Source organism: Pinus tabuliformis, chromosome 2_2 (genome assembly GCF_031772625.1).
Source record: "Pinus tabuliformis cultivar Carrire ecotype Pingquan chromosome 2_2, CPIR1, whole genome shotgun sequence".
Classification (NCBI taxonomy): domain Eukaryota; kingdom Viridiplantae; phylum Streptophyta; class Pinopsida; order Pinales; family Pinaceae; genus Pinus; species Pinus tabuliformis.
Window position 1 is genome coordinate 862,442,738 of NC_142300.1, and position 23,855 is coordinate 862,466,592.

Here is a 23,855-nt window from a genome sequence, read left to right on the forward strand (position 1 = left end):
TTCAAAACATTTCGATTGTTCGATGTATACTTCCTCTTCTATTACCCCGTTCAAGAATGTCGTCTTGACGTCCATTTGATGAATCACCCACCCCATCTGCACTGCAAGAGATATCACAGTCCTAATAGAAGTATACCTATCTACTGGGGCGAAGGTTTCTTCGTAGTCTACTCCTTCCTTCTAAGCATACCCCTTAGCCACGAACCTGGCTTTGTATTTCTCCACACTGCCGTCAGCAGCATATTTGACCTTGTAGATCCATCTCGAACCTACCACTGATCTATCTTGAGGCCTAGGTACCACTTCCCAAACATCATTGACCATTATAGTGTTGTATCCCTCCACCATGGCATCCACCCATATTTGATGTTGAACGGCCTCCTGAAAACTAGAAGGTTCCCCAACCTGAGCTATAAGGCCTGATATCTGTCTAGCTGTCTTCGCTCCCTTTTACTATTCCTGGCGCACCAATGAAGTCTTTTGCATCCCGTAGAATCTGTCGAAGTTCCCGGCTCATTCTTCCACTAGTAGTAGGTACATTTTTCAACTCCTCTTCTTCTTGAGATTCTCCTGTTATGAAGCCTTGTCTTCAGGAGGAGTTCCGGTACTAGTTTCCGTTGGTTGAAGTGGTCTGACCAACGGCTCGTCTTTCGACTGCTCTTCGAAAGGCATTTCTCAGGATTTTCTAAAAGCCCTATCCTCCATGAACTTCACATCTCACCGAACCACTACCTTCCTACTCCCTGGAGAATAGACTCTATATGCCTTAGTATTCTCGCTATATCCCACAAGATATCCTTTCTCAGCAGTTTGAACTAATTTCTTTCTCTTCTCTTCGGGTACACCTCTTCTCGAAAGTAGATATTCAGCTTCTCAACACTAATTTGCCCCACGAAAATCCTTCCGGCACTTCTCCAAGGCTCTGTGTCAACCCTGCTAGCCTCAGTGTGGCTCTAGAACCCTCTATGTTAGCCTTTTGCTTGTCTACGTCAGCTCTCTGGCCTTCTGCATCACCCACTCAGGCCCGTTAGCCTCTGCACAGTCTCTAGTTGCCTCTGCGTGGCTTCTGCTGCCTTTGTGTCAGCCTCTCTGAGCACTGCGCTGACCCTTGAGCACTATCTTTGCCTCTCTGTTATGTACTCACTGCCCCTCGTTGCATCAGATCACTTGTTCGAATTTTCTCAGCAAAACCCGCTCCAGAAAATCGAACTGATTGATCAATCTTGGTGTATCTCCAACTGACCCTCAAGCCTCCTCTTATACTTTTCCTGTTGAGTCTTCAACGACCAAGATTAAGTCCCTAATCAATGTCTAAGATTAGATTTGGCTTGATCCATGTCATTTAGAACATTCTCACCCAGTTTTATATTAATACCCATTAATATTTTAATTTTCCTAAGTTTAGACTTAGGAGCTCCATTAAAAATATTAATTATTTTAAAATCTCTCTAATCAGGTGGAATTTCCCCAAACCATTTCTGGGTCTTGGAGATCTCATGTGCTTTAGCCTCTCTACCAAATTTCATGGCTAGAGCACATTCGATGCTACACCAAATCAACAAGAGAGGCGGCGTAGAGGCCTACGCAGCTCACGCAGTGCTGATGCAGACCAGGAGGGTCTCTTGCAGTGGCAGTGCACAATATTTGTCTAAAGTTTGAGATTTTGTCGGAGAAGCGAGGCTCTAAGCTAGGAGGGCTGAACAATAGTCTTCTTCCAGCAAATCGATCCAACAGAAGGGGTGACACTAGAGGCAAGATGCTGGCCCAAGCAGTGATTGCTCAGGGATTTCGCAGTGTTTGTCGGGAGTCAGATTACTCATTGGATCAGTTGTGACTTGGGGAATGAGGTAAACCCTCGTATGTATTTCTTGCTGCCGAGATTTCTCTGAAAGGTTAGTCGGTGTGAGAGGCAACCTATTGTACTCAAATTTTGCTTGCTTAATAATACAAACCCTCTATCTGCTGCACCGGTTTTTCTGCATTCGGTTTTTTCAAGAACGTGTTGTCCAAAAATAACGGTGTCCCTTGTGTGTTTGTCTCATCTATTGTTTTAGACTAACACCAACACTCGGGTACATATAGGGCTTGTTTCTCTTGATTAAATGCCAATCACATGCCCTCATACATGATATAATCCAATGAAATGCCACAATCCCATTGATCTTGAATACTATTAAGTCTACTGAATTTTGAATGGGATATGAAATTCCATTTTCTCCATATGAAGTCTGATGAGGTTGGAACCTCTCTCAAACATCCTGAGTCATTTCATGGTAATGTTAAAAATTTAAGTAAAATGATGGAAATGAAAGATAAAAGAGAATGTCACTTTTACTTTAAGAATTTAACATTACCATTAGGGATCATCTAGGGAGCATCAAGGGGCACCTTAAGAGTATTCGGAAAGTGTAGTTCCTCACAAAATAATTTGGAATTTCCAAAAACAAAAAAATAAAAGAAGCCTCGTGGAACCGTCCACCTTTTGTCGGATCTGCTCACGATCCATGGTGGATACATGCCCAAACCTCCACAGATCCATACCCAATCATTTTCAGATCCGCGGATCAGGAAATAGGAACTGCAGCAAACAGTAGGAACAGCGGATCGAGCCCCCACGAATCCAATTTTGCAGGAACTGCCAAAAAAAGGAGGAACTGCGGATCCGATTTTCCGCTCCGCAGTTCCACCGAATGATCGTTGGCAGATCCGTATGGGACACGGATTTGCCTTTGGATCCTTGGGGGGGGGTTCCTACAACACTAGGTGTGTGCTCCACTCTCTTTGCCAATTTCTCAACATGTGCCATCAATGTTATCTCCGATAGTGGTGACTCTGGAGTCACACTAGGCCGATCGATGTCATCCTCACAACAACCTGTGTCATCTGCCTCCTGCTTAACCTCCTCCTCAGGCTCGTTGTCAGTGTTCCTGCACCCTAGGCCCCACGGTCTAAAGCAAAGTCTCCTCTTGGTCTCATCATCAAATTGTCCTTTCCACTCCCTCTAAGGGGGTTTGGTGTCCTCCTTGTCAAACCTCTCAATGAGCCTCCGTGTGAACTCCCTATAGGATGTGATGTCTACATGACCCAAGGGGATCAGTCCACGGTACCACCGCTCCATGGCATCTCCATCCAAATGCAAAGTGGCATAACTAATGGCATCCACTTCTCTTATGAAGTTTAGCCAGATGTATGTGTACAATTCCTGCACCCATTTTCTGACAAAACTCCTAGCTGAATTGTCGAAGTGGGTGACGGTTATTCTTCTCACTGTCTTCTATGTGCCCTGCTTTGGCTGATCTCTCATAAGCGATGTGAATGGCTTCACCCCCGTGACATGCTTATCTCTAAGGTCTTTGTCATTGGAATGAAGATGGCTCAAGTTTATTCCCTTATTGCTACTCAACTGGGCCAACATTTTGATTATATCCTCATTGTTTTTTATCATCTTCTCATTGTTTCTGAGGATCTCCTCCATGATTCCCTGTGTGCTCCTCCCTTTTTGTGCCATTGGAATGTCCATAAATTTTCACCAATCATTGTGCATGCATGCCCACACCTCCATGATCTTGCTAGTTTCCCCACAGCTGGCTAAGATCATGGCTCTGGCTCCGATACCACTGTAATATTCCAATTTAAATTTTACCCAATTTTATTGAATTTGTCAAATGTGATCTTGGTGTGATTTTTGTCAAGAAGTGGGTTAGTGACTATTGTAGGTGCACTTTTGTAATTTATTTCCAAATTACACATACACAGTGAACAACATGTGATAGGATAATATTATAAACTAATATAAACTGATTTATTTCATACCTAGGGACATAGATAATGCTGATATGAATTTATGAAGCAATGAACATGGGCAGCCTTGCATTAAGTCAAATGATAATAACAACGAATAACAAATAGAGAAATTTGATATAATAGTGAATCTTCCCTTTTTGTATTCAGTTCTTGAGAAATATTAGACATATACATCAATCCACAACCTATGCTACAGCCATGCACCCATTACAGGACCGATTCACACACTCAGCAATACACATCAACATAAGTTACATAACTATTCGACCTCCTTGAGAAGGCTGCCACAGGTACAAGAAATGCTCTTCCCCAATTGTAAACTCAGATCTGAAACAAGAGTGGTCTCCTTGGCACGAATTGTCTCAAACAATTATCATACAGACCTCTTTGAAGATAGATTGATATAGCACTGGATATTACAGTCATGAAGAACTGGAATGTGCTTTAATCCAGGGAACAGGGCTTAGATATGTTCTGAAAATCAACTCGGATCCTTCACATAAATTACTACAGGCTTCATACCAATTCAGACCTCCTTTAAGTAAGCTGCTACAGGCCTTGTGGCAATTCGGCCTCCTCAATTATCCTGCTACAGGCACCCAAGATGCGCACTCTAGATGGATCTTCAGATCTGGAATGACAAATAAATCCTTGGTACCAATTTCCTTAACTAAATATCATACGGCCCTCTCAAACAATGTTGCATACTCCAATGAATTCGACCCTTACAGACAGTGATAAATATATATAAAAATGTCTACTACAATGTTGGGTAATAATGTGACCCCATCAGTTCTGAATGAATATCCACTACTCCATTATTCGGCACAATTATACCAACCAGAAATTTGGCCTTGTGAAATTTGCTGCTGGTGCACTAATAATTCGACCACTTGTGGATGGACTCTAGGAGAAAATTAGCATAGGATTTAGAATTTAACACCTCGTCTCATTTGAAAGAGGAACACGGTCTTATGCAGCACAAATCGTTCTCCAAATATGCTAGCAAATTTGGGCCCCTACTTCGTGGTTTAGAGAATGAACACTTCGGCCCTCTTTATGCTTCCATATTTTGGTATTCAAAATAACAACCCAGCCTCTTGGTGAATGAAGAATATACCTGCCACTGAAACACAATGCCAATAATCACCTGCAAATAAGAGTATCGTAAAATCTTAAGAGATGAATCAAACAACCAAACCAATAAGCTCCAATGGAAGATCTGAAATAATCTTCCCAACAAGCTAACTAGGGTGGCTAGAATAGAATGAATTGCCATTGAGTTCCTTCTCCTTTTATAATACTTCATGGAACCTCTGTCTAGATTCTAGATTCTCTCTTTTCTTTCCTTATTATTTTATTGGTGTGGCATTTTCCACCTTTTGCCTTCATTTAATAAAATAATAATTTGTCGTCACTCCAATAAAATAATAATTTACCTCCATTTTTCAATAAAATATAAATTTGCAGTTGTTCCATTAAAATAATGATTTTCTTTTCTCCAATAAAATTATTTTGTCACCATCCCATTAAAACAATAATTTCTCCCTTCTCTCACAAAATAATATTTCCCCCCATTTAATATTATCTAAAAAATTGCTAAACTCCTAATTGATTTTTGCATCCACAAAATTAGGAACATCACAAAAATAATAAAGAATTCATTTATAGGAGTAATAATGTATATATAAAGTGTATGAATAAGTGTTGTTTGAATACAATGAGTACCTCGTATATGTAATTGGAGTTGTCTTTAGTGCAACTTTTTGGACTTTGCGGTGCTAGAATCTAGCGGAAAAAATTGAGGTTAAATCTTGATTTGTGTTATTTAAACTAGTTTTCTAACTTCATATTTGGATTCAGCACCCTGAAAAACAACTAGGACACTTTGATTGTGCAGTGATTACCCATAAAGCTTGTGATTTCAATAAATTGCTGCCGGATTTTAGAGAAATTTGACCAGAAAAACCCACCGGAAAAGCTTCCATAAAGTCGCACTAAAGATGAGTTGTCTTTAGTGTGACTTTTTGGACTTTCAGGTGCTAGAATCCGGCCGAAAAAATTGAGGTTAAATCTTGATTTGTGTTATTTAAAGAGAGTTGTCTTTAGTGTAACTTTTTGGAAGCTTTTCCGGTGGCTTTTTCCAATCAAATTTCTCTAAAATCCGGCAGCAATTTATTGAAATCATAAGCTTGAAGGGTAATCACTGCACAATCAAAGCATCCTAGGAATTTCTCAGGGTGCTGAATCCAAATATGCAGTTAAAAAACTAGTTTAAATAACACAAATCAAGATTTAACCTCATTTTTTCCATAGGATTCTAGCACCGGAAAATCCAAAAAATCACACTAAAAACAACTCCATTTTGGAAGAGGCGAAGACACATGAGAAACATAATGCTGCACATTACATACAGAACATTACATTCACAGTGCCTTCACAGGAGTGTTATCTTAGTAATCCAACCATAATTAAAAATGGAGAGTAAATCCTTACATTGGTTTCAGCTTGTTAACCCTCAGATTTGCTTGTGCATTTCGAGGGTTAAGATCCACTTAGATTCCATCATGTTGGTTCTAGTACAGGTGCATCCAGGCCTTCACAGAGACTAGAGCTTGCTAGTGTCAGCTTCATTGGATTTTGAGAAATTTCTATTTTTAGCAGTTTGCCTTTTTCCAAAAGCCAGAGATCCAGGGCCTGCATATCAGAGGTTATGGCATATTCTTCGTCCCCTCGAGTTTAGGATGTTGAGGAGCCTATTTTTGGTGAGATGGAAGTAGTTTCACAACACCGCTGTTTTTCAGGGCTTGCATGTTTCTGAGAACATGTTTGGGTTCCTTGCAAAAAAGCAAGTCAAATGGAAATGCTTTCATTGAAATGCAATATATTTCCATCTTTAGCACTGTCCGTTTTTGGATGTATTATATATGGCAGCATTTGCACGATTCTCCCCTTCATTTTCAGTCTTTCTTACTTTCTAAGAACTAGTTTGCGTTGTTTTATGTATGTCTAGAATTAATAGTTTCTATTCATTGCAGGAATACGGTGTAATATTGTGGTTCCAGATTGCACTGCTGGAGTAGTTCTAGGATTCCAGTGGGCGGAAGATGTTCAGCAGGCCAATAAATCTTCTGTTTGTAACATGTAGCAGCGATATAATGGCAGGCCAAAGTGCTTATGTGTTGTACGCATGCTTCGTTGGATGAATGTGTAAGGGAGGTCTCTTATCCATGAATAGCATCATTATTGTTATTGACATGGGTTAATTTGCTCCTTCAGAGCTTTTTTAATATTGTTATGTTTTAATAATTTGGATAAAGGCAATATTTTGTGCTTTTTTGAGTTATCTAGTTTTGGGCGAATATTGAAAACGACGGCGGGCTTTCGTTATGTTCATCATAATACAAATCCTAATCTATATTTATCATATATATTACTTGCTACTTTTAAACCAAAGTTCATTTTTAGTTGGCATGTGCACCATGAGGTGTCTCACCGTTACATTATTTTTAGCAATGATCTACCCATCTCCTGTCATAGCCTAAATCACTATGCTTTTGACCTTTGTTCAAGGCAAAGTTTGTGGAAATTTGTCCTTAGTGTGCTTTTGAGTAGTTTACCTCTAGTTGTCCAATGTGTTGGCAATTTTGTAATAACAGATTTTCAGTAGTTGGTAGTGTATTCCCTTTCGAAGTAGCATCCAGATTGAGTTTTACACAGGAAATAACAACAGGCTTAGGAAGGACTGTTGTACTGATTTTTTTCCGCATGTTTTTGTGGTACAGAATCATGTGACAATCGTAAAGTTACAGGAGCTTATTTAGATTGGCAGTTGATTTTTTCTAGGTACAATTAAAGCCTACTAAGGAGGACAATTTTATTTGTAAAGCTTAACTCAATAACAGACGTATGTGGAGGCAGCCCAACAATTTATAGCCAGATTGAAGTCATTCATTATGAAGATGTGTCGTTTAGTACCTTTAAATTTTAATACTGAGATAAATTTGAATCAGCATAGAATTATTTACACCTCCCATGTGCTTGCTACAGGAAATTTAGAGTGTGTGTGGGGGATAAGGTGCAGTCTTACAAGCAGACCGTGGTAATCTAATATGGATGCCTACAAGGGATGTGGATGTGCTCTAGGAAATGGCAGTCAGGTAGTAACTGAATGAAGGAAAACTAGGACGATATTGTGTGTAAAGAGTTAAAGGCATTGCCTTGTTTACTAAGTAGAGTACTTACCATTTTCAGCACACCTATTCCATGTTTTCTTTATTTGAAATCTATTTTGATGGTTTAGCATGAGTTGCATGCAAGTGGCCACAAAGGAAAGTTTGATTGGCTGCTGCACTTCATTGTTGATTGTCCATTAAAAACAAAATGCATGAAGACTTTCCTTTTCTTTGTGTGATCACTGATTATAAAGCATAAGTTGTTATTTTGATAAGATAATTTAGGCAAGTAAACAGTTGGGAGGAGAGAAAGACCAGTGCTAAAATAGAGTATTGTTAACAGATTCATCCTTGGGAAATTAACATGAAGAACAGCATTGGTTGCCTGTACATGCTCATCCAAATAGTAGACCAACACACACTAAGCAAGCATGATCCCAAGGTACATGTAGTGGTCGAGGACCAAATAGACACTCAAGTAGGCAAAGAGGATTCTAGGGCTTTCTAAAAGGAAATATGTTTTAATGAATTAGGCTTGAACTTTGATTAAAGGAGAGAAGAAGATTTATTTGCTAATGACATGGTTGGAAACTTGGAAGTGTTGGAGTTTTAATTTTATCTAATTTTAATAATTTATTGCAAGGATTGCCATGGTTTTTAGTTGCTGAAATAATCTTTGAAGAAGGGCTTGTTTGGTCCAATAAGAAGATGTTAGGGTGGAGGTGAAAGCCTCCCCAACTCGTTATGTAACCTTCAATTTTTGAAGGTGTTTGCTATTGCAATCCTTTTCTTAGGGTTGTCCACTCCGTGTTGAAGGCTACCTTATCTAAGGAGGAAGATTGAGTGTGACATGTTATGGTTCTGTTGATCTTGTGGTGAAATCATATTGAAGAATTGATTTGTTCTTGGCTGTTTGCTTAGTAAGAATGTTGTTTTGCTTCATCTACTTCATTTATGGTTTCATGGGTTGTTATCCTTTAATTCATCATGGTGGCACATTATTGTTTAACTATAATTTCATGGTTGTGATGATGCATGCTGTTTAAGGGCTCTCACTTATTCTTGCATAAATGAAAATCTGTTCTGGACTAATTATAGCACATCGGTGAATGGCTTAATTACACCTTCATTGTAATATTCAAACCCTTTTGTTTTTAGATCTTGATTCCATAGCCCAATTGGATAGGCAATCATCTTGACATGTTCCACCATCCCTTTATTTCTAAGAAACTCCTTAAGCATTCTTTTCTAAGGTTTTCCCCTATGTTAGAAAAGAACCAACGTAATGTGAGAGGAAACATTCTTGTGGTTAAAGTGGGAAATCTTCCTATGTCCCTATAGCATCTCAAAATACATCTACAACCACTCATGAGTATTGAACCTAATGAGGAAAAACATTGTAATAGGCCCGGGCTAATTCCCCATTCATTGTAAATATTCTATGTTTTTTGTTTATACTTAAAAAAGAGGCTTGAGAATTGGGACACAGATTCGGGAGTTTGAGGAAGGAGGTTGCTTGGGACTGGAAGGAAGCTTGACTTATTTCATGACAACCATTGAGGGTTTCCAAGTGTGTCTTAAATGGATTGGGTTTGCAAATTAATTGAGCAGGAAGACAAGACTGGAGAACCATGACTGCCTTGGGTAAATCTACAAGGCAGAAAGGACAAAGTTAAATGAGGAAAGGGTTGCATTGACATATGGGGGACAAAGAAGGCATTCTCTCCACCAGGCAGACACAATCGAACCATTGTGGATGAGAAGGAACCGACAACAATGTCAGCTCACGCAACCAAAAGTGGTTGCAACAGAGTAATGGGCATCACACTCGGGGGGAGAGGAAAAATGACAAGGGCAGAGAATGAAATGGGGGAGATCCCTTCTGAGAAGAAAAAAAGGGATGGCAGGCACTGCAAGGGAGAGAGCTTATGCATAGAAAACACTCCCACAGATGGATGGAGAGAAATTATGATGTAGAGTGTGACGTGTGAAAATTTCTAACACGAAATTCTACTGCAGTAATTGATTTATTTCTCCTACTTATTTTCCACAATAAGTTATTTACAAAACCCTTCAGTAAACATCAAAGTAAATTCTATTGTAGTTGTCACATAATAGCATAGAGAAAAGAATAATGAAATACAAGCACAAGAATCGATCACATCAACATGGTTATTTTTGGACAACAGTCCTCGGAAAAACCTAATGCGGGAAAATCGGTGCAGTAGATGAGGGTTTATTTGTTATTCTTCAGCAACAATCTCTTTACAATGAATGATTTGCAGAACATAGATAAATCTCTGAGAAAACGCCTGAGATAATTTTGCTCCACTCTTTGGAGAAATTCTGACACGTAAGAGACCCCCCAGCCTCCACTGCATCACCTTTGCATCATCTCTACATGAGGACTACGTCCCTTGCTACACTACTTCTCTGAGTTGTCCCTCTGATGCACTACGTCCACTCCTCTTCAGTCTCTGACCGATGCTGATACCCTCCTCTTCCTTCACCCTGCAACTCTTCCTCTAAAATCGAACTCTTACTCCTTGAGAATCGATTTCCCTCTGGTTACTGAGTATTTGCTCAGTGTGTCTCCATATGACTCTCAAGTCTTCCTTTATACTTTTCCTGTTGAGATATCAACGACCGTGATCTAATCTCTAATCAACAGTTAAGATTAAATTAGACTTGATCCTCGTCTCTTAGAAGCTTCTCACCCATATTTTCATTAATACCCATTAATATTTTAATTTCCTAAGTTTATACTTAGGAACCCCATTAAAAATATTAATTATTTTAATAAAATACAATCTTGGTGGAATTTCTCCAAACGATTTTTGGATCTTGGAGATCTCATGTGTTTTAGCCCCTCCACAAAATTTTGGGGCTAGAGCACATACGATGCTACCCAAAAATCAACATGACGCAGGAAACACAATAGAATAAACACGATAGAAGAAAAATCAGTACTACTTTCAGAACACAAGGAGCAGATTCATTCTTTTGTTGTGCATTGGGTGGTGGAAGAATAGCTCTCATGTGAGGATAATAGTCTTTAGATCCCCTTGTAAGACTAGAGGGTGAAGATGGTTTTCTTTGGATTCCCTCAACATGGGTGGAGGCTTGTGCCTTTGATTCGTGGGAAGACAATTCTTTAGCCCCACCCCCCTGCTTGTTTTCTTGGTTTACAATGAGATTTATATTCCTCTGTTGCTTTGAGGGTGGAGGCATAGCCTCTGGATTCCCTTACTTATTGAGGGTGGAGATGTAGCCTCTCGAATCCCTTGTTGCTTTGAGGGTGAAGGCACAACCTTTGGATTCCCTTGTTGATTAAGGGTGGAGGTGTAGCCTCCGGAATACCTTGTTGCTTTGATGGTGGAGTACAACCCTTGGATTCCCTTGTCATTTTAGGGTGGAGGCACAACCCTCTAGATTCCCTTGTTGCTTAGAGGGTGGAGGCATAGCCTCTTTGATTCCCTTATTGATTAAGGGTGGAGGTATATGTTAAAATTGGCAACTAGGGTCAAACTCCATGTGGGTCATCTTATTTTTGGCAACTGATATTTTTCTTGGATTCCTCTCATTGAGAGGTGTAGGATTGATCTAAAGATCATCCGATTCCGATAAGTATTCATGGAGATATGAATTTATTTGTGTTATGGGACAATTCGTCAAGGTCGGCTAGCAACCAAATTGCCCCCACTTGTGCTCAACGTTTTAGTATAAATAGAGGTGCCTTGAAGGTCATTTGAACACACACTTCTTGTGATCTCTTCCTCTCCACTTGTCTTGGGTTTTGGTGGGAGGAGAGATCCTAAGAAGACAATGCTACCCTAATGGAGATGATGCCCTAAAACGCAGTCATGGAGATGATGCCCTAAAACAAAGTCATAGAGATGATGCCCTAAAATGCAGTCATGGAGGAGACTTCTATAGCGCAACAAGGAGAAGTTTTGTTGAAGTTTCTAAGTTTACTTAGTTAGAAACCCTCCATGCACTTTATCTGATTTATTTCTACCTACTTGTTATTTTCCTTAACAAGTTATTTACGATGTAAATACTTAAAATAAACACTAGTGCATCCTCAACATATTACAGATCAGCAACTAAAAAGAAACATAAACAAACACACCATATGACACCATTATTTTTGGACTAATGTCCCCTGAAAAACCCAATGTGGGAAAACCGGTGTAGCTATCTGAGTGTTTTCTTATTAAGCAATATTAGAGTACAATCTAGGTGTCGAAACTGGCCTACCCAACAGAAAATTTCCTTGGCAGTAATACCTCTCAGTTTCTGACAAATCTACTAGCTGAAACCCCGGATAATCCTTCCGGTAGCTACTCAGCACCAATCAACCCCAGAAACCCCAACATCTGCCCAATCTAGATCGCGTCAGCCTCTCCTAGCCCAGTGCTGGTCTTGCGTCAGCCTATCTTGGCTCGCGTCAACTCTCTGACTCTCTACGTCAGCTACACTAGCCTCTCTGGTGCTCTACGCAGCACTTAGCTTCCTTTGTGTGGCCCTACGTGAGCACTGGTTGCTCCTGCATCACTCTCTCTGGTTGCTCTCCCGGCACTATCTATGCCTCTCTGTCTCTCTGTACTCAATGCCCCTCGGCTGCTCTCCGATCATTGATTCTATCTCTCTTAGCAAACCCTGCTCTAGATAATAGAATGACTGATCACTCTAGTGTATCCTCCAAGTGACCCTCAAGCCTCCTCTTATACTTTTCTTGTTGACATCTCAACGGCTAATATTAAATATGGCTTGATCCATGTATTTTGGACCATTTTAACACAGATTCATATTAATACACATTAATATTTTATTTTCCCTAAGTTTAGAGTTAGGGACTCCATTAAAAATATTAATTACTTTAATATCTCCTGATCTATTTAGAATCTGCCCAAACCCTTTCTGGGTATTGAATATCTCATGTGCCACAACCTCTCCACCAAATTTCGTGGTTAGATCACATCTGATGCTACCCCAAATCAACACTCCCTCTTAGCGAGGATTGTGCTCTAGCAATACTCCTCACTGAGTATTACTTTGATCATCCAGCATCAGTACCTGTGCTAATGCTAGGACTTCCTGCCCAACATCCTCTGCACTGGTGCATCCTGTACTACTGCCCATGGTTCTGCCACTGCCACTTTTGCATCTATACGACAACTCCCTCTACATCTGTGTTGTTGCTGGTCCTTTCTCCTAGCAATGCATCCGCACTGTGCCTCCTCTCATCATGTTGCATCGTGCTGCCCACTGTTACACTGCAACTCAGTTACTGAGAAGTAAGTAATTGATCTCCCAATTTGACCTCCCTGTTGAGCTAGAGACACCCACTGATGCTGATGCTCCCTCTGCCGTTGACAAGTGCTCCCTCTCTGACCTCTGCGCTACTGCAGCAACTCCCTGCATCTCACATTGTTGCACACCTCTCTGTGCCATCCTACACTAGTGCAAAACACTTGTGCCTCTTGCATTGTTGCAACCTGCTAGCCTCGCGCTATCTCGCGACTCCTGCACTGTAGCTCTCTTTGTCGCTCCATCCACATCTGTGTCTACCCGACTCAGCTAGTCCTGCTACTCCTCTTTGGGGCTCCCATAGCGAGGTCTAATCCAAGAGGCTGGGTACCTCGAGGATCTTTCCCCTCATCGCCTGTAGTCCGCCTGACCACAGCTCTATGTCTCGCCACTTCCGCTCAAGCGGTGCATGTGCACTCATGGCACAGTCATCGTTTGTCAAAACTTCCTTCTCTGCCCTTGCTAATGCTGTCTTAGTCTTGGAGGACTCTCCCTTACTCTTCTTCCTTGGACACTGGGTCACATAATGACCCAGCTCCCACCAGTGGAAGCACTTGATCTTGGAGAGATCTTTCTTCTTCTACTTCTCTTGTTGTCCCTCAGATGCTAGGGCCACATCTTCCTCCTCCTGCTTGACCTTGATCCCCTTGCTGCTGCTACCTGTCTTCGACTGTCGTCTGATCTCTTCTTGGCAAAGAGCTGCCCACATCTCGTCCTAGGGTGGAAGTGTCACTCTGCCTAGTATACTCTAAACAAATACTTCCTAGTCTTTTGAGACAACATTCAGGGTTGTCCTCACCATTAGTTCCTGATCTAGTGTCGCCCCTATAGTAGTCATCTGGTCTCAGATCTCATTCAGTCCTTTGAGGAAGGTGTCAATGGATTGTCCCTTCTGCATCTGATATGACCTCATTTGATTCTCAAGCAACATTCTTCTCTGCACAGAAGTATGTTGGTACAGCTTCTTGAGAGCCTCCCAAATCTCAAATGTCGTTTCCTTCTCGACTATGTGTGGTACTACATGATCCTTGACTCTGTCAAGGATAATTCTCTTGGCCCTTGCCATCACCTCCTCATACCTGTCATTATCACTAGGGTCGACTAGGATAGCTATTACCTTTAAGGCGAAGTTCTTGAAACGATTCTTGTCAAGTACAAATAAGATTCTAGCCTTCCAGACTGCAAAGTTCGATGCTTCGTCCAGTCTATCATGGTCTCTTACTCCGTGTAGTGCCATGATGCTCCTCTACTTCCCTCCTGGAAGTTCTCTATTCGACTCCTCTAGTATCTACTTCCCATCTGGAAGTTCTTTTCTGGACTCCCTCTGAGTCCTGATTTCCCGCCTGGGAATCCTTGTGCCACTTGTCGAGATGCTCCCTACTCTAATCGTCTTGTGCAACTACACCACTGATCCGGGTTCCTCGGCTAGAAACCCTTGGTAGCGAGCCCTCTAGCCTTTCTCTGTCAGGTACGGTTCTGACTACATTACCTCACCAGCTCCACTTTGCAATATTCCTGCAGCCTTCTAAACCCTAGCGACTTCCTATCTGTGGATTGCGTTAGCCCCTCTCTACATCATGTTGGCCCTGTGTCACCCCAGAGGGGTCTGTGTTAGCCATCTGGCCCTCCGCGTCAGCGATGCTGACCTATTTGAGGCTCTGCGCAGCTCCCCGTTGCCTCTGCGTGGCCCTGCATGAGCCCTGGATGGCTCTACGTCACTCTCCTTGGTTGTTGCACTGCTAGAAATAGCTTCTGTCACCTTAGAACAGTTGTTTTTTGTTGTTATTTCTCTGCTCGGCTAATATCCTTTAGTCATCTTGTTATCTGCAATCACCCTCTAATAACATTTTGAAGTTTTTAAGTTTACTTAGTTAGAAACCCTCCATGCACTTTATCTAATTTATTTCTACCTACTTGTTATTTTCCTTAACAAGTTATTTATAATGTAAATATTGAAAATAAACACTAGTGCATGCTCAACATATTACAGATCGGCAACTAAAAATAAATAGAAACAAACACACCATATGACACCATTAGTTTTGGACTAATGTCCCCAAAAAAACCCAATGTGGGAAAACCGGTGTAGCTATCTGAGGGTTTTCTTATTAAGCAATATCATAGTACAATCTGGGTGCCGAAATTGGCCTAACCAATAGAGAATTTCCTTGGCAGTAATACCTTTCAGTTTCTGACAAATCTACTGGCTGAAACCTCGGATAATCCTTCCGGCAGCTACTCAGCACCAATATGCCACAGAAACCCCAGCATTTGCCCAATCTAGATCGTGTCAACCTCTCCTAGCCTAGCGTTGGCCCTGCGTCAGCCCTAGGAGGCCTTGCGTCAGCTCTCTGACCCTCTGCATCAGCTACGTTGGCCGCTCTGGTGCTCTGCGCAGCACTTAGCTGCCTCTGCGTGGCCTTGCGTGAGCACTGGTTGCTCCAGTGTCACTCTCTTTGGCTGCTTTGTTACTCTCCCAGCATTATCTCTGCCCCTCTGTCTCTTTGTACTCAATGCCCCACGGCTGCTCTCCGATCACTAATTCTATCTCTCTTAGGAAACCCTGCTCTAGAGAATAGAATGAGTGATCACTCTAGTGTATCCTCCAAGTGACTCTCAAGCCTCCTCTTATACTTTAACTGTCGACATCTCAACGGCCGAGATTAGTCCCTAATCAACGACTAAGATTAGATCTAGCTTGATCCATGTATTTTGGACCATTCTAACACAGATTCATATTAATACACTAATATTTTATTTTCCCTAAGTTTAGACTTAGGGACTCCATTAAAAATAATAATTATTTTAATATCTCCTTATCTGTTTAGAATTTGCCCAAACCCATTCTGGGTATTGGAGATCCCATGTGCCCCAACCTCTCTACCAAATTTCGTGGCTAGAGCACATCCATTGCTACCCAAAATCAACAAGTTCTAACTTCCCTAAACGCTGGTCTAGAGGAGACCCTAAGCAGCTGTCCTTAAAAGCCCTAAACATTGTCCTAGGAAAAGACACCTAGCCACAGAGAATAGAAGGACTAATGCAGCCCTATAGACGCAGATGAATGGTGTATAAAGGAGGCCTCAACGTGCCCTAGCCGCAGCCAAGGATGAGGCCTAATTAGACGTGGAAGACAGGCCCTAAACGTTGATGTATGAGGCTAAATCCACAGTTCAGTTTGTGCCCTAGTCATTGTCCAGGTGTGCCCTAACCGCAGGCCTTACTCCGCAGCAAAAGAAGGATTAGATGTTGCCTTACATCCGATATTGAAGAAGGCTCCTATACGCTGTATAGAGGAAGCCCAGTCATGTGTTTAGCATTGTTTTGGGACAACGCATTGCATAGGAAGGAGTGCAAGGTCAAAGCCCTAATCTAAGTTCTGGATGGACAGTTTGTGTTGGGCTAGTACAGAGAGCCCTTGGTCAATGGAGTGTCAAGTAAAGAAATTACCATGTGTGGGAAACTATCTTCAGTATAAGGTTATGACTGTGTTGTGTGATAGTAACTCATGTGCTAATGACAGTAAAGCATAGCAGTAAAATCTTGTGAACATATGACAGTGATATATTCAGTTTGATGTATGGCATGTCAGATATATACATGCAGTAATGAATGGACAGAGATTTAGTGATGATTGATCAGAGATCCTAGCGTTTAATAATGTTCTTACTACATTGGTATTTGGGTTTATGACTATATGCCATATCCTGTGATGACAAGTGAAGGACGGTCTTGTAAAGGAGACAACCTTCCCTTAGAGGACAATTGCAGACAAATCTAGGTAGATTTTGTGACTGTTAGGAGACTGCACTCTGGACTTGTTGAAGGAGTCTAGTTGCTCTGCTAAGCTATAAACCATAGCAAGCAGCTAAGATTGGTGAGTGCAATGGTTGATGGTTGCAACATATTGGATGTCATGATGGATGCAACATTGGGTGCAGCTCAATGATTGGATGCAACACAATGATAGGTGTAGCATGATGATTGAGTGCAACACAATAAGGAGCAATATGGTGATGGAGTCACCTTGGATCAGTGGACGCAGTTGCCTTCTACTCAGCCCAAATCAACTACCTCATATGCTATTTTCTTAGAGAAGATCTTTGCTTTGATTTAGATAAGTCAATATGTTGACTTCTTATGTATATGTACTATCTCTCTCTCTGTTGGACTATTGAAGAACATATAAGAAGAATTGATCAAGGGTTTCCCCACATTGGGGTTTGTCCCTGGCTAGCACCACATCTTGTGTCCTCTTGTCTTGGCTTGTCTTCTGCGATTTATGTTTATGTTCTATCTGCATTTTACTATCATGTTAAATGTGATTGCTAATCTGGAATTGATATTGAGCTAATATGGAAAATTGAAGTAAATTTGCTATCAGCATAGAACATACCTAAAATTAACATGGTATCAGAGCTAAGGCAGAGACAAAGCCCAAGAAAGAGTGAAAGAGAAATCATTGAAGACAATTGGAAAGGACAAAAGGCTCTATGGGTTCCTCATCCCTCTTCAAATTCACCAAGGGTGAAGTCGAAGCAGAGAATTTTATCTGAGTGACGTAGCGGAAGCATCTGATGGCCTACCTAAAGATCACTTCAATGGGAAATCTGGATCTAAGGGTGGAAGGAAAGGTAGATGCATTGCTTGCAATAAGTTTGGCCATTATGTGAAGGAGTGTCCGAATGGTAGGGACACATCACTTGGTGATGATAACAATCATTCCAGGGTCATCTTCAATGATCAGAGGAATGACAGGTAATGTGGGACATCAAGGAAATGACTGACTCTTCAAAGAAAGCAAGGAACCCCAGGTATGAAGAATCAAATGTTGTTTTTCATAAGATAAAGAAGCATTATCTTATATTGGCCCTCTCCTCTAGCCTCTTTGGGAATCTGGCTTATTGATTGTAGTGCTTCAAGGCACTTCATCGGATAGAAGGATGCTCTCTCTAATTTGGTAGAGATGGAAACAATCGTGGGATTATACTTGGAGTCAATACCACCTTTCCCAGAAAGGGTGCAGGGAATGTTACCCCTTAATTGAATGAGGGTAACTTGATTCATTTACAAGAATCTCTTTATGTAGCTGGTCGCAAGAAGAACCTGTTGTCCATTTTGACAATGGAAATCAAAGGTTTCAAGGTGGCATTTATCGATGGAAAGGTACGTGTTTGAAAATGGAATTTTCAAAGATGCCTTTATTCAGGGTTGGCAATTTATATCAAGTTGCAGGAAGCCCATTGGGGACCATGTCAGTTGACACATCTCTTCTGCAGCACCAAAGGTATTCTTATAAAGGGGCCCTACCTGATGTGAGTCAGATGGTGACAGGGATGCCTGAATTCAAGAAAAGCATGAAGGTACATGTTCGAGATGTACCAAAGGAAAATCTTACAAGGGGACCATTCCCCTTATGTAGTAGGTCTACAAGTTTGGAACAACCCGAGGGGTTTGAGATTCATGATCAGGAATCTCATACAAGTTGAAGAAAACCTTCTATGGCTTGAAGCAAAACACCCCGGGCTTGATATGAGAGGATTGATAGTTGTCTGATGAAGTTGAGACTTACTAGGAGTGAAGCTGATCCAAACCATTGCTTGAAGGATGTGGATGATAGACCTCACATACTGGCAGCTTATGAGGACGACCTCTTCCTGAGGTGCAGACCCTCTCATTTGCAAAAGTAAGAGGGAGTGGATTCCGGATTTGGAATAGTAAACTGCAAACTCGTGACTACCTCGGTGGAGCTTAACTTTAAGAAGTTATGTGGTAGTGATGTCGGACCTGATTTGAGAAATTCCTCTAAGTTTCATAAACTCATTCTAGTATTGATGTTCTTGGTGAACTCTCGTCTAGATACATGTTTTGCAATTAGCATGTTGAACTCATATATGGTTGAGCCTCACTAGATTGGTGCCAAGAATCTTCTGAGATATCTTTGGGGCACAATCTCTCATGGATTGAGATACACTGCCAGAAATGTGAACCTGCGTGATTATTCAAATGTTGACTGGGCAAGCAGTGTGGAGGATCACAAGAGCACTTTTGGGTGTTGTTTTTCTTTGGGTTCTGCTACGATATCCTGGATGAGCAGGAAGTAGAAGTCGGTTTCTTTGAGCACCGCTGAGACTGAATACATAGCTACGAGTATGACCTCATGTGAAGCTGCCAGTTGAGGAAGCTCTTTAATGAGTTGTTTGGACTCATGATGGATACCACCGTGATATTCTGTTACAACCAGAGGAGGATTCGATTGTTGAGGAATCCTGTGTTATGATCGCTCCAAACATATGGACATCAGGTACCACTTTATCTGGGATGTGGTACATTGATGAGCAAGAAGGCTCCATCACATTGGAACTGATGTGCAGGTCACCGACATTCTGTCGAAGCCCCTGGGAAAGGTCAAACTTGTGACTTTTGCGAGAATGACTAGGATTCTTGGAGAGACTCTCTCCTAAGGGTCCTATATGATATGGACATTGAGCTCTGGGAGCTCTGGGGGGCTTGGGGGTACATCTTGGAGCGATGAGCAACCATAGGGAGAATGGTTCAGCCTTCCCTTAGTGATTTGTTGTGTACAGGGTGAGTGGTTCAGCCTTCCCCTGGGATACCCCTTGCGACATGTAGGCAAGATGAGTGGTTCATCCTTCTCCTGCCGAAACATCCTACCCATGTAGTCTAGGACTCATGGGAAGTACCTCTCATCTAACCAATGAGTAGGGAAATGAGGAAAGGGACCATAGTGGTATCGATGGACGCATTGTGTTACTACCGTCTCCCTATGCTAGGATGATATTGATATGGGATCAATGAAACTAACTTCGGGTCAGTATGAGTGGTTTGAGACACTCTCTTATATTGATCTGGGATCAATGATACTGACTTCGGGTCAGTATGAGTGGTTTGAGACACTCTCATTTGGAACTGACTTCAGGTCAGTAAGAGTTATATAACTCACTCTCTTTTGGAATTGATATGGGATCAGTAAGAGTGGTATGACACACTCTCTTCATATGGGACTAACTTCAGGTCAGTAGAGAATGGTATGAGACATTCTCGATCAATTCTTCTTCTTCATGGTTTAGCAGAGCATAGCAAAGCAGTGCAGGGCACTGATGCCAGAGATAACACATTCTGGCAGATGGATCAGCAGATGGAGTTCTCCCTAGTTGAGAGGGAGTGTTAAAATTGGAAACTAGGGCCAAACTCCATGTGGGTCATCTTATTTTTGGAAACTGATATTTTTCTTGGATTTCTTTCATTGAGAGGTGTAGAATTGATCTAAAGATCATCCGATTTCGTTAAGTATTCATGGAGATATGAATTTATTTGTGTTATGGGACAATTCATCAAGGTTGGCCAACAACCAAATTGCCCCCAATTGTGCTCAACGTTTTAGTATAAATAGAGGTGCCTTGAAGGTCATTTGAACACACACTTCATGTGATCTCTTCCTCTCCACTTGTCTTGGGTTTTGGTGGGAGGAGAGATCCTAAGAAGACAATGCTGCCCTAAAACGCAGTCATGGAGGAGACTTCTATAGCGCAGCAAGGAGAAGTTCTAACTTCCCTAAACGCAGGTCTAGAATAGACCCTAAACAACTGTCCTTAAAATCCCTAAACGATGTCCTAGGAAAAGGCACCTAGCCGCAGAGAATAGGACTAATGTAGCCCTATAGACACAGATGAATGGTGTATAAAGAAGGCCTCAATGTGCCCTAGTCGCAGCCAAGGATGAGGCCTAATTAGACGTGGAAGACAGGCCCTAAGTGCTGATATATGAGGCTAAATCCACAATCCAGTTTGTGCCCTAGTCATTGTCCAGGTGTGCCCTAATTGCAAGCCTTACTTCGCAGCAAAAGAAGGATTAGATGTTGCCTTACATCCATTGTTGAAGAAGGCTCCTATATGCTGTATAGAGGAAGCCCAGTCATGTGTTTAGCATTGTTTTGGGACAACGCATTGCACAGGAAGGAGTGCAAGGTCAGAGCCCTAATCTAAGTTCTGGATGGACAGTTTGTGTTGGGCTAGTACAGAGAGCCCTTGGTCAATGGAGTGTCAAGTAAAGAAATTACCATGTGTGGGAAACTATCTTCAGTATAAGGTTATGATTGTGTTGTGTGATAGTAACTCATGTGCTAATGACAGTAAAGCATAGCAGTAAAATCTTGTGAACATATGACAGTGATATATTTAGTCTGATGTATGGCATGTCAGATATATGTTGGCATTATGTTTCTGGTATGGCTATATGTTACAGATGTTGTACTTGATGGCAACTCCCGTGGCAAGGCTCTCAATTTGTTGAAAATTAAGAAGTACGCAGTAACGCAGGAAATCAGTTCAGAAGGTGCGTACCCGCAGGTACACCATGCAGGGACCGCGTCCAGATACGCTGGCCAGCCGTTCAGGAGGTGCGTCCCCCCAGTGCACACATTTCAAGGCAGAGAAAAGCACACGTGGGGTTTCTTATGTTTTACTCTTGGTATTTAGCTGACGGTATTTGTGTTATTACGGTTTTGGCTCGTGGTATTGTTCCATGATTTTAGGAGGAGCTTGCCTATATAAAGCAAAGGAGATCACTTGGCTAAGCATCTTTTGCAATTGAATATCTTTAGATCTGAAATATTGGGTTATGGTCTTAAAAGCTTGATCTATATGAAAAGGAAGTTGAAGGCGAATCTGTGAAGGGTGATCTCTCGAGCGCATGATCAGATCTGAGCAACTGTGCCACTCTGGGGGACTGCCTATTTGGCCCTAATCAGAAGGCCGCAGGTGTTTATCAAGAGATCTGCGTCGGTACGCAGAGCAGAAACAGGAGACCTGCGTCGGTACGCAGAGAAGAAACAGGAGACCTGCGTCGGTACGCAGAGCAGAAGAAGGAGAGCTGCGTGGGTACGCAGAGCGACTAAGGTTCAGGTGCGTCCGCATAGTAAAAGTACGCGGCGTGATAGTATTTTTGGGTGCGTCCCTGCAGTAACAGTACGCGGCGCGATAATGTCTCTGGGTGCGTACCTGCAGTAATAGTACGCAGCACGGTTCAAGGAACAGTGCGTGGGCACGCAGTGCGGCAGAAGGATCTCTGCGGGTATACACAGGGAAGCAGAAGGTGAACTGCATAGCGACGCAGGCCACAGAAGGGAAAACTGCGTATCTGTCTTAAAATGTTCTGTTGATTGAATTTTTCTATTGATAAGGTGTTCTGGGTTAGTTCTGTTATTGCTGATCTGATAACTGTAGTGGACTGTAACTTTTATGTACTTGATGATCATTTGATGCTTTATGAAAAGAAGTAGGGGGTTGTAGCTCCCTTCCAGGAGAGACTGGAAAACGAGAGAGAGAGAGTTGTAGCTCTCTGCAGGTTGCAGCCTGCGTACTGGTAAAGGACTGCACCAGTACAAAACCATTGTAAAAGAAGTTTCTAATTTGAAAGAAGATAGAGACATATTGCAGCAGGTGGTTTTCACCCACATTGGGTTTCCACCTTACATCTTGTGTTCTTTGGTGTGACTATCTGTTTTTCCCTTGTTCATGCTCATTATTTTATGGTACTGATATGCAAAAATAATTCAAAGAACAAATAAGGAAGATTTATTAAAAGAATTAGATAATACTGATTCACCCCCCCCCCCCCCCTCTCAGTATTATTTTCAACAATATATACATGCAGTAATGAATGGGCAAAGATTCAGTGATGATTGATTAGAGATCCTAGCGTTTAATAATGTTCTTACTACAGTGGTATTTGGGTTTATGACTGTATGCCATATCCTATGATGACAAGTGAAGGACGGTCTTGTAAAGGAGACAACCTTCCCTTAGAGGACAATTGCAGACAAATCTGGGCAGATTTTGTGACTGTTAGGAGACTGCACTCTGGACCTGTTGAAGGAGTCTAGCTGCTCTGCTAGGTTGTAAGCCATAGCAAGGAGCTAAGACTGGTGAGTGCAATGGCTGATGGTTGCAGCATATTGGATGTCATGATGGATGCAGCATTGGGTGCAGCATAGTGATGAAAGCAGATCAGTGATTGGGTGCAGCACAGTGACAGGTGCAGCATGATGATTGAGTGCAGCACAGTGAGGAGCAACATGGTGATGGAGTCACCTTGGATCAGTGGATGCATTATGTCGTCTACTCAGCTCAGATCAGCTACCTCATATGCTATCTTCTTAGAGAAGATCTCTGCTCTGATTTAGATAAGTCAATATGTTGACTTCTGATGTATATGTACTATCTCTCTCTCCGTTGAACTATTGAAAAACATATAAGAATAATTGATCAAGGGTTTCTCCACATTGAGGTTTGTCCCTGGCTAGTGCCACATCTTGTGTCCTCTTGTCTTGGCTTGTCTTCTGTGATTTATGTTTATGTTCTATCTACATTTTACTATCATGCTAAATGTGATTGCTAATCTAGAATTGATATTGATCTAATATGGAAAGTTGAAGTAAATTTGTTATCAACGTAGAACATACCTAAAATTAACAGTATAGCCTTTGGATTCCCTTGTTGATTTGAAGGGTAGAGGTGGTGGACCTCTAGATTCTATGTGAGA

The 23,855-nt window shown here is 41.7% G+C and overlaps 1 long non-coding RNA gene across 1 annotated transcript in view; it reads left to right on the forward strand.

The window, feature by feature from the left end:
- Positions 1-7,720, forward strand: part of LOC149195719 (uncharacterized) — a 271,898-nt gene extending 264,178 nt beyond the window's left edge. Inside the window, exon 8 of the long non-coding RNA XR_016255174.1 lies at positions 6,843-7,720. This is a non-coding gene — a long non-coding RNA (uncharacterized LOC149195719). The remainder of the gene's footprint in view (positions 1-6,842) is intronic.
- The last annotated feature ends 16,135 nt before the right edge of the window (positions 7,721-23,855 follow it).